We start from the raw sequence: 12,129 nt of genomic DNA on the forward strand, positions 1-12,129 counted from the left end.
CCCTGCTCCATCTTTTCATTTGTTTGATTTTCAATGTACCTCTAACACTTTTTGCCCCCGATGCCCCAACATCTCTGTCATTTACCTGTCAGTAACTTTTTGAATACACTCAAACACATCTTTTCCATTTTTTCCCCCTGGAGATCTTTCTCCTTGAAGACTCCATGTTTCTGCTTCTGTGCTGCTGTTTCTCTAGGCCTGCTACACAGCTCTTATTTTTAGGACTTCTCTTTGCTGCTCTCCCTCCCCTTTTCCAGATCCCATGTCTTCCTCTTTCTTGGTTTACTTCTGCATTTGAGTGGAATGTGACCCAGCCTCTCCTTATGTACCTCAAAAGGTAAAGTTAAAACTAAGATTAAGGGCTTCCCTGGTGGCGCAGTGGTGGAGAATCTGCCTGCCAATGCAGGGGACACGGGTTCGAGCCCTGGTCTGGGAAGATCCCACATGCCGCGGAGCGACTGGGCCCGTGAGCCACAACTACTGAGCCTGCACGTCTGGAGCCTGTGCTCCGCAACAAGAGAGGCCACGATAGTGAGAGGCCTGCGCACCGCGATGAAGAGTGGCCCCCGCTTGGCGCAACTGGAGAAAGCCCTCGCACAGAAACGAAGACCCAACACAGCCATAAATAATACATAAATAAATAAATAATAATCAAAATACCAAGAACCTCCCACATATTACATGAAAAAAAAAAAGTAAGATTAAGTTCTTCAAGTTATTATTCTTTTGTTGTAAACTCTGTTAGCTAGAACAGCACTGTCCAAAGGAAATATAATGCAAGCCATATGCGTAATTTTAAGTTCTCCAGTAGCCATATATTTCAAAAAGTACAGAGAAACAGGTAAAATTAATTTAATAACATGTTAATTTAGCCCAACATATCTGAAAGTTATTTTAACATGTAATCAATATAAAAATTACAGTAAGTCTCCTAATGCAAACAAGTTCCGTTCTGAAAGAACGTTCATTAAGTCCAATTTGTTCATAAGTCCAACAAAGTTAGCCTAGGTACCCAACTAACACAATCGGCTATATAGTACTGTACTGTAATCGGTTTATAATACTTTTCACACAAATAATACATAAGAAACAAACACAAAAAATAAAGAAAACATTTTTAATCTTACAGTACATTTTTAATTTTGAAAAGTACAGTAGTACCAGCTACATCACCGCTGCTTTTCTGCTTGCTTCCAGACATCCTGGGCTTGAAATAAAGATACCGTACTACTGTACTCTCTGCAGTACTGTACAGTAAAGTACACAAAAGCACAACTTCTTGCAGAGGATGCACGCACATGACAATGTACGCCAGACAAGTGAACTAACTTACATGATTGGACATGCAAACACATGTTTGCCTCTTTGAAAGTTCACAACTTGAAGGTTCGTATGTAGGGGACTTACTGTATTGAGGGGATATTTTACATTCTATTTCTCACACTAAATCTTCAAAATCTGGTGTGTAATTTATACTTCCAGCAAATCTCAATTCAGACTAGTCACATTTCAAGTTCTCAACAGACACATGTGGCTAGGCTATGGTATCGAACAGCACAGAGCTGGAACTTACGTATTGGGAGGCAAACTTGGCCTTCAAATATTCCATTCATAAATTCTGATTACACTCCATGAGTACAACTCATCCCTCTCAGGGGCCTTTGCCTCTTTAGTATTACAGATACAGAATATAGATCTAGATTTGAAGTAACTTGCCCAAAGTCATCCACTGAGTGGTGGGAAAGTCAGGATGCGCTCTCAGATATTCTAACTCCCAGGGCTATGCTCTTTCCAAAACACCACACTGCTTTCTCTCACAAGGCAGACTTCACATATTTTACAACATTTGAAAATACCCTTGGGCTTCTGTTCCCAAGGAAAACTCTTTTAGTTGTCCTCCATATGTGCCTCTCAGACCAGCCCCTTACCTAACAGAGTATTTTGCATATGGCGGGTGCTCTGTAAATGGTTTTTAATCAAATGAGATTTGTGCATTGTACAAGCAGTGCCTATATAAATGATTATTCAACTGTCTTTATGTAGTTATTCAAACATTTTCGCATGTATACCTTGTAAAGCATTGGGTCAGATGATCATAAAGGAAAAATGAAATTTAAGATGACCTACCTCGTCCTCATGACATCTGGTAATCACTGAATTATTTTCTAATGTTCTTCAATTACCGGCTACAGAATATGGTATAGTCTTTTTCTGGGAATCAGTGTTAAACACACTGGCATTCATTGCCCAGAATATATCCCTCTGGAGAGTTAAGGCAATCTTTTCTCATTTCTGTGTGTCTGAACTCTCTCCGATTTCCCCTAATTTATCATAGATTACTGCCAGTGATTCTGAGACCTCATTTTCAAGTTCCTTCATCACTCTGAAAATTAATTTTTTTGGACCTTTTAGGTAAATGTTCTCTTACTTGCCTCCTCCCAATCAAAGCTCTTACATCAGTGATCCTCAAAGTGTGGCCTGCAGCCCCTGTGGAATATTGAGACCCTTTCAGGAAAACAACTAACAGCATTTGTTGTCAGTAATAAAATTCAAGCTTTTGAGTAAAAATTAATATTTTTTAAAACTTACATCTGCCACCATGAACTTGACAGTTCCCCAATATTTAAAGACTTTTCTGATGAGCCCAGAGTGATAATAGCAAACGTGATTTTTTTTTCACATTGTGTAATGAAATGTGTCAACATTTGGAAGATCTACACAACTCAGTGAACCAATATTTTCCAAATAACCCATGCATGATGTTACAAAATCATGCATGGGTAAAAGATCCATTCAAAGGACAGGATAAATCAATGTGTTTGCATTAAACTGAATATAAAAAGTTCATTGAAGGTTTCCAATTCCACATTGTAACTAACCTTAAAGAAATTACAACTTGATGGGCTGGTAGTACCAAATAAAAATATCTACAGGGCTTCCCTGGTGGCGCAATGCTTAACAATCTGCCTGCCAAGGCAGAGGACAGCGGTTCGAGCCCTGGTCCGCGAAGATCCCACATGCCGCGGAGCAACTAAAAGCCTGTGCGCCACAACTACTGAAGCCCGCACGCCTGGAGCCCGTGCTCTGTAACGAGAAGCCACTGCAATGAGAAGCCCGCGCTCCGCAACGAAGAGCAGCCCCCGCTCGCCGCGCGCAGCAACAAAGACCCAACACAGCCAAAAATTAATTAATTAATTAATTAACAACAACAACAAAAAATCTACAATTATCTGAAAAGGCCGTTAACATACTTCTCCCTTTCCTAACTACATATCTATGTGAGTCCGTATTTTCTTTACATACTACAACCAAAAACCATATTATAATGGATTCAATACAGAAGCATGTATGAAAATCCAACCCTTTTCTATTAAGGCACATAACAAAAAGATGTGAAAAACTGTTTTTTAAAAAGCCATGCTTATCACTAAATTTTTGTTTTGGAAAGCACAGCCATCTTGATTAAAAATGTTATTTATGTTAACATGTAGTGAGTTTATTATTGTTATTTTTTTAATTAATAAATATGTCAGGTAATAATGCTTCAGTTTTAATTTCTTTTTTTTTTAGCTATAAAATATCTTTCTTTTTTAAATTGAAGTATATTGACCTACGACACTATGTTAGTTCCAGATCCTGGAATGCTTCACAAATTTGCAGAGGCCATGCTAATCTTCTTTGTATCGTTCCAGTTTTAATATACATGCTGCCAAAGCTAGTACTCAGTTTTAGTTTCTAATATGGTAAATATCAATAAGTATAACCCACACAAACAAAAGCTCTTTGATATCCTCAATAAATTTTAAGAGTGTGAAAGAATTCTGAGACCAAAATGCTTGAAAAGTTTCCTTACACCACTGTTCTACCCATTCCAATTTGAAGACTATGCCCTCTTAAAGAAATTAAAGGTTTCATTAAGTTGTTATAGGAAGTAACATGTATAACACGGTAGTTAATGGCCTAGGGTTGGCAATCAGATTGACCTGGATTTAAGTCCTGGCCCTACTACTTACTAGTTTTGCTATGTTCAACGAGTTTTTGAACCTTTCTGTACCTCAATTCCTCGTGTACCAGATGGATATAATCATACTTCCTACCTTATGAGAATTAAATGGCAAAACTTGTTATCTAGAATAATCATTGCAATCACAAAAATTTATACTAATGTTTGAGAGTAATATGGTGCTACTATAACAATGGGAGGTATTCTAAAGCCTTGAAATTCTCTTCCATCATCAGAAGTAGTTTTTCCAAATGAACTGCAATACCAGTTCAGTTTTTCTCCGAACCATCCTAGAAATTTGTTAAGATTTCCGAGTGGCAGCAGCATTAAACATCGAATATTTTTCTGTTGTAAAATCAAAGAGTATGTATTATGCCTACATGATAGGTCGATTTTCTTAGGACATCTCTATAATAACATCCATATTTGGGAAAAGGCCCAATTGCAAAGGATGAATCAAAGAGTTAACATGAGCAGGTGAGCAAAGCGATTACCAAGCACTGACTCTGAGGATGAGCTTAGCAATTATCTGGCGATGACTCTCCCATGTTTCAAAATTGCTTTTACTGCAGGTATACAATGACCCAATCAGAAAACTTTTCTTTGTCAATGCCACTTTGGACATTGTAAGTCACAGAGCATTTGAAACATGTTTTTACATATTAAGCCTATATAAAACACTATAAAATTGACATAATTATGGTTGGACCTATGATAATGCTTATTCTTCACTCAGTGTTATTGACAAATAGCAGGAACTTCTTCATATATATCTGAGGGAGTCCCATGAATGTACTTGGATTAATATCTTATTAAGGCACATGTAGCTAATTACAATCAGATATATTTTGCTTTTCAAGCACTCATCTACCTTTAAGACTTTAAAGTCATCATTAAAATCTGACATTTATTAATTTATCTTCAAGTTTGCTGACTCCTATCATTTCCATTTTTCTGCTGTCCATCTAGTGGTTTTTATTTTAATATCAGATGGTGTACTTTTTGCTGTAAAATTTCCATGTGATTCTTTTTATAATTTCTGTTTCTCTGCTGAGAACTTTTATCTTTCCATTCAGTTCAAGTGTGTTTACCTCATGAAGCATAATTATAATAGCTGCATTTACATCTGATAATTCCAACATCTGGGTTATCTGAAGGCTGGCATCTCTTGATACTTTTTCTTTAGAAAAAATATTCTTGGTTCTTCCTAGTTATATAATTTTGAATATTGGGTTATACTAACTCTGGATCTTGTTGGAACTTGGGGGAAAACATTTTATTTGTTTTTGTTTGTTTGTTTAGTTAAACAGGCAATCAACCCAATTAGGCTCAGATTGCATATTCTGTCTCACCTGTTGAGAGTGGTGGTTCCGATCTCGGTTTCATTTTCAAAGACTTTGCTATGGTGCCTTGGGTCTCTCCTGTGCATGCCAGCTCAGGAGTGAGCCCAGGATGTGTGGAATGTCATACACAGAATTAGAAGATTTTCCAACTCTCAGGATTTTTCTCAGCATCTCTTCAAGATTTTCCCACTTTCCCCAACCCTATGCTCTCTGGCTCAAAGGAGACCCTTTTTCTGGTTCCTCTGGCCAGAAAGCTGGATTTCTCTGAATTTTAGCTAGTCATGTGTCCAGTGCCGTGCAGCTCCACAAGTGGGGCCCACCCTTAAGGCAAAAGCTGTAAGAGAAAAGAGAAAAAAAATGGGAAGCATCCTCATACAGGTTGCTTTTCCAAGTTTTGACACTCCTTCACAATCTACCTGCCTTTGTTTACTTTTCAGAGTTCTTAGGTACTTGATTTTCACATTTGCTCCAGAGGTTTTTAGTTGTCATTAGCAAGGAAGACAGACTTGAGTGGTTTTGGTCCACCTCAGCTGGAACCAGAAGTTTCCCTGCCTACTTCTCCAAATGTTTATCTTCCACCACTCTCCCCTGTCACTTACTCTACACCAGCCTTTCTCTTCTTACAGGCTCCTAAATGGCCAAGTTTGCACCTACAGCAAGCCATGCTACTTGCTCTTCCCTCTATGTAAAATCTGTTTCCCCACTCTAAAATGTAAACTCTATGAACTTTTCTGACTTCTGCACTACCGTAATTCCAGCTGGACACGGAAAGCATGCAACACATACTTGTTGGATGGCTGGTTGGCCTGCTTAACTGAGAACCAATTACTTTGAACAGTCCGGGTATTCTAGTTCAAGCAAAAATAAAGTACAAGTTTGTTGAATTGATTTAACAATAAACTAGTAAATAAAAGAGCTCTCATTCTGAGTCTTGATATGAAAATGCGTGCCAACATCTTACCATCATACCTGTCAAGAAGTTTGCAAGATATAGCGTTTTCTTTTTCTCTTTTATGGCTCAAACAATTGTTAAGTATTTCTCTTTGCAATTCATTTTGCATGACTTATACCTGGTACTGAGGTTTGCTTTTCTTCTGTCAGTAATAAAGAATATCTGTATGACTTCATTACCCATTAGTTGTTTAAGCTTTGGGTTTTGTTCACTTTGTAAATTTGATTCTGTTTAACAGGTAGCAGACTGCCCTGTTCATATCCAGTTCTACTTACTAGTTGTCAGACTTGGGAAATTAACATACTCCGACCTTCAGTTTTTGCGCAGAAAATGAGATACAACTACCTACCTTGAAGGGTGGGTAAAGCATGTGGAATATCTACCACAGTGTCTGGCACATACCGCAGACTCAAAAGAATGATATTTATTATTTTCCTATCCCTCCACCAGCCCTCCAGTACTAAGAGTTAGTTTGAGCTCTCCCATGCTTTTCTTCCTGCTTTCCCTTCTTTTCTTACTTCACCTTCCTCTCTCTCTCTGTGCTATTTTATTTTGGTCTCTAGGTACCTGACATCACAGAATTCCCATGAATTTTAAATACATGTCATCAGGTTTTCTGAGGTAGAACTGTGTTTAATTTTAGTGATACTTTTGTTTTAACCTTATTGGATTTTTTATAGAAACAAAGGCTTAAGTCTTCTCCAAGGACAGCTAAACACATTAACTGATGTCTGCTGAGTCTGGCAAAAGGGAAATTTTACCTCATATCTACTATTTTACCAAAGACTAAAACTCATTTTCTCTTTCAAATGATCATTTAATATACAGTACTAACAGTCATACCAAGCCCATGCATTATTCATATGAATTGTGATGGCTGTACACGGTAAACAAAATATTAGCTATTTAATTACTTAAGGAACGCTTGTGGTTCCCTTGTTGAGGATAACCATGTAAAATGTTTTCCTGCCAAAGATGTCTTCATGGAAATATTGAATAAAACTGAGAAGTTTGCTAATTTTCATATCCATGAAATTTAAATACATTTCTCTTCCTTAGAGTAAGGATTAGAAAACTAGGAAATCTCTCATTTCAAAAACATGATTATAACGGAAAAGGGAAGCATAAACATAGATATAAACATAAGCATAGGTAGTATTGTCATACTTAAAAAATTTTTTACAGTTTATATTTTTGGTGAGTTTCACAATATCTACAGGTCATATTTACCTGTAAATGTATCAAATAGAAAAACATAACTCAATTTTTCCCAAGTCTCAGCTGTTTCAAGAAGAGTAACACTGCGGTAAAAACGTGGCTTATTTCCCTGAAAATTAGGTTGACGGCTTATTTATCAATGCTTAAAGAAGCAATTCACAATAATATTGGAATGTATGGATTTTCAAATTCCAGTGAGGTAGGTTCAGGAGATATTCCCAGTAAGTGAAGTTTAACCCTTAGGCCAAGACCAATGGATACAAGTAATATTTTTTCCTAAATTGACTTGGCAATTCTTCTCACGTTAGGGAACCCCAGTCAGCTACCTTAAATTCTTTCCAAAGCAAAGTAAAATGTATTAAAAAAAAAAAAGAAGAAAAAAAAAAGCCTTGGACTCAGAATAAAAACAAAATGCAAAACTGTCAAGGAAATGTCTTTTAAACCACTTATAATTCTATTTTTAAAAAAGCTAAAGTTAACATTTTCTTTCAAAATTTTATGTCCCATTATACATACCTGCCCTGATAGGAAGAAGAAACTGATCAATAGCAAATACCAGTTAATAATAAATATTCCTGATAAATAGTTGCAAATTTCTACTGTATCAACTTAATTATACTATTTTCCCTTGATCACAAAGTTAAACTTCTTGGATCTTGAAATGGGGTAGGAGAAGAGTGGGGGGGGGGGTCCCTCTTTGTGAACAAATATTTCTTTTACTATTTAGATATTTATACATTTCCACAGGTTTTTGCTCATGAGTTAAGAATATAAAGAACTAGGCCATAAATTTCACCTTTTGTTTCTTGAGTTAACTCAAAATTTACAACTTGTTTCCCATCAATAAATCATTAAGTGACATTTCCTTTCAGCTTTACAGTAGTGTTTAAGGCTGTAACAAAACTTTAACTTCTACTGAAGTGATATCAAGTATTGCCAAAGCACAATCACACACATTTAGTAAGATTGTAAGAAATTTAAAAGTGAACTCAACTCTGAAAATGAAGAGAAACAGATTGTTTATATAGATTTTGCCAAACCAATTTAGAAAATAAAGTAACTTAGAACATTGTGACTATTTTGAGTGGTATTCTTAAAAATTCTATCTAGATACACCAATAATGATCTTAAAAACTCAAGAATTAATATAGAGTTGTAAAAGGTGAGAATAAAATTTTATAGAGGATAATGAGTGCACCTTGCTGATTAAAAGGATGAAAAGTTCTAACTACTGTTTCAGGGGGTCTGTTAAACTCTCACCTTCCCAGTGAGGCCTATTCTGGACTTACCCTATTCAACACTGCAATCTCTCTACCTCTGCGTACCTGGTCTTCCTTACCCTGTTCCACGTTTTCCCCCCATAGCATTTATTAACTTACATATGGTATGTTGATTGTTCATTATCTATTATTCCTTGCTAGAATGTGAGATCCATGAAGACAGGAGTCCACTGTTCACCCATTTGTATCCCAAGCATCTATAACAGTGCCTGACATATATCAAGTGCTCAATAACTATTGAGTGACTTACAGTTTAGTTTCCTTATTGCATCATGTTGTTTAAAGGTGTCACTTTGCGTTTTGCTTTATTCTTAACTCCTTCCTTGCTCAAGAGAGCCTTCCCTGATCCTTCCAAAGCATAAGTCAGAATGTAATTAACTATGCTATGGTAACAAATTGTCCCAAAATCTCAGTTTAAGTCAATATGTTTACTTCTTGCTCATGCTAATATCTAACACATTCAATGTAGGGGGAGAATTTGAGGAAGTTTTGCTCCATATAGTCACTCAAGACCCAAGCTGACAGAGTTGCACCATCTGGAACATGTCATGTACTCAGTCACTGTAGTAAAGAGAAGCCTAAGGATTGTACAAGGGATTTTATTTACAATGCCTTTCCTTGGAAGTGTCACATCACTTTCAGTGCTATTTTGTTGGAATAAACTAGTTACAATGGCCCCATCTAACTTCAAAGGGGTGGAAATTTAGAGGAGCATATGGAATGTTTGGCAATCATCACAGTGTCACATATTATAACTTTTTTAATAAGGTCTATTTCCTCTACTAGAGTGGAAACTCCTCAAGGGCAAGAGAGGGTGTCGTTTTGATCTCTAATGTATTCCAAACATCTGTCATATATACCGGGGACTTGATAAATACTTGTCAAATAAAAAGTTTAATAAAACCAAATATTAAAAATAATTAACCTTTTTATTTTTAAAGAAAAAATACTCTCCATAATAAAGCATTTGTTTTTACGTCCATCAGTAGCCAAATGGAATTTGATATAAACATTTCCAATATACCAACTTTGGATAAATGCACAACTTAGAAAATAACTCAATAATGCATGCATCAAGATGCTACCAACAAATTCATTAACATCCAAGATCCATTACTGTATGTCAAAGGTCATCCAGGGTTAACATTATTTTCATTACGATGAACTGTAAAATTCCAGTGAGAACTGTTTGCCTGAATCAAACTATTTAATCTCTAAAATCGGAACCTAGCACTCTCACCACCCGCCCAGACCTCCCAACACTCACACACATGCACACACACTTAAAAACTGCCCATTAAGGCATTATAATGGAAAAAGAAAATAGAAACTGAATGAGCATTTGTAAACGTGGGATATCATTTAGACAACTGTATAGAGTAGGCAGAAAATCCTAAAAGTGTACATAAATAAAAGCCAATAAATGATAAGCTACAGAAAGCCACATCTAAACATTTTAAGATAATCTCACTACAGTAAACAGATTTGACAAACTGAAACACTAGAGCCATGACTACAGGCCTTGCTCCATTCTAACACAAACAAAATCTCTAACCATTTTAAGAACAGATGAGAATCCACATGCAACAAAGGAGATATAAATTACTTTTAATTAAAAAAATGAAAAATATAAATCCTTGTTAAACACTTCATTTAAAAATATGCAGCTTTATTTAAAATGTGGTAATGCCTCAAAAGACGGCAGTTGACTTCACTTATATATGTAAAAATGTTCATAAATATCAATACATTGGTTTGTAAGTTATGTACTGCCCTCCAGCTAAACTTTTTTCCACCAAATTCTCAAGTAACGTTATAAAAGAGTTCTATGTTCTAAGCCCACCATTATACTAATCATGGTTAAGTTCCAGAGCTAAAGGTGAACCATTCATGAAATAGTTTTTGATGTGATGGAAGTCTCACGAGCACACAGATGTAAAAACAGCTAAGTGATAAACCAGCAGTGGCTTTTTTTCTGTTTTCCAGGTGTTAAACTAATCCACTCTAAATTGAGCAACTGTTTGGGAATTATAAAAAATGAAAAGCTCATCCTTCTTTTCCAACCTATAAGAGAAATAGAAAGGTGATGATGAAATTCACTACTAATACAGTGTTTCACACATTCTGTTTAACACCTAATTCCAAAATACAAATGTTTGAAATGGCTTTTGAAGAGAAATATCTACAATGTTAAGCCTGTCTATGCTAAATAAATGTAACTGTTTTATTTACTTAGACATGTATTATTCTGATGCTAACAATATTTAAACGTCCATGACTGACCCACTGAATTGGAAAGGGCTCTCAATAACTGCACATAATCCGCATCTGTAGCGTTAGAAAGAATCCAGTCACTGTCTATTTTCTGATGTACTTTAACATTCTACAAATCTGTGATGGAAATACTAAGCTTAAAGGCCTTGAGAGTATGCACAGTACAAATTTCATTTTTTGAAGAAAATATATACATGAATATACAGAAAAAAATGATTGTATAGTCACTAAAGCATTAATAATAGCTGTTTCCAGGTGGTGACATTATGACTGAAGATTTTGTTGTTACAGGAAACTATTCTCAAAAAAGCTAACTTAAGAACCAAAGGGTATTACCACCAATGAAACTATTGTCCTTTACTGACTTCACATTACAAACTTTTAAAGCTACCAACACATGTGAATTTGTCAGAATGGCTACATACAGTCTGATATATTGTGTTGGCCATAAAGTTCGTTTGGGTTTTTGGGTAAGATGTTAAAAACCCGAACGAACTTTTGGGCCAACCCAATACTTGAAGAAGGAAGATCTCTTAAAAAATGGAAAAATACCAAGATCGTGGTCATAAAGGAATAGATTTGCTCTAAAATTAAAAACAACTGATAATCATTAGGCTTCCTATAGATACATAATTCTATAGGAAAATCGGTCTCGAACATCTCATCTTTAAAAGTTTTAAAATGTTTTCCTCTATTATCTTTTTTGCTAGTTTTTTAGGTACTTATACCAGTTTAGACTGAATATTTATATTATTATTTCTATTCACAAACATTTCTCTCTGCACTAGTAACAGCACTGCTAATCAAAACTTACACTTAAGCCATTTAAGACTAAGTTTTAGATCTGTGGCTAATTATCTGGCAAGAATAAAAGAACACAAAAGTTTCACATTAGCAGCAAATTGACTAGATTTAAGGGTCTTGATTTTTTGTAAGCCTTTGGAAGCCTGCATGTTAAACACTGGTGATTTTTATATTCTCAATGGAAATGGTGATGGCATTCACTTAACCAAGCTAGCTCAAATTAAGAGTAGTGAGAACATGCAAATAAAAACAAAA

General features: G+C 35.7%; 1 pseudogene; it reads right to left on the reverse strand.

The window, feature by feature from the left end:
• Positions 1–3,630: 3,630 nt before the first annotated feature.
• LOC118883169 lies at positions 3,631–3,722 on the reverse strand (annotated as a pseudogene).
• Between the last annotated feature and the right edge of the window lie 8,407 nt (positions 3,723–12,129).

Source organism: Balaenoptera musculus, chromosome 16, assembly GCF_009873245.2.
Source record: "Balaenoptera musculus isolate JJ_BM4_2016_0621 chromosome 16, mBalMus1.pri.v3, whole genome shotgun sequence".
NCBI lineage: Eukaryota > Metazoa > Chordata > Mammalia > Artiodactyla > Balaenopteridae > Balaenoptera > Balaenoptera musculus.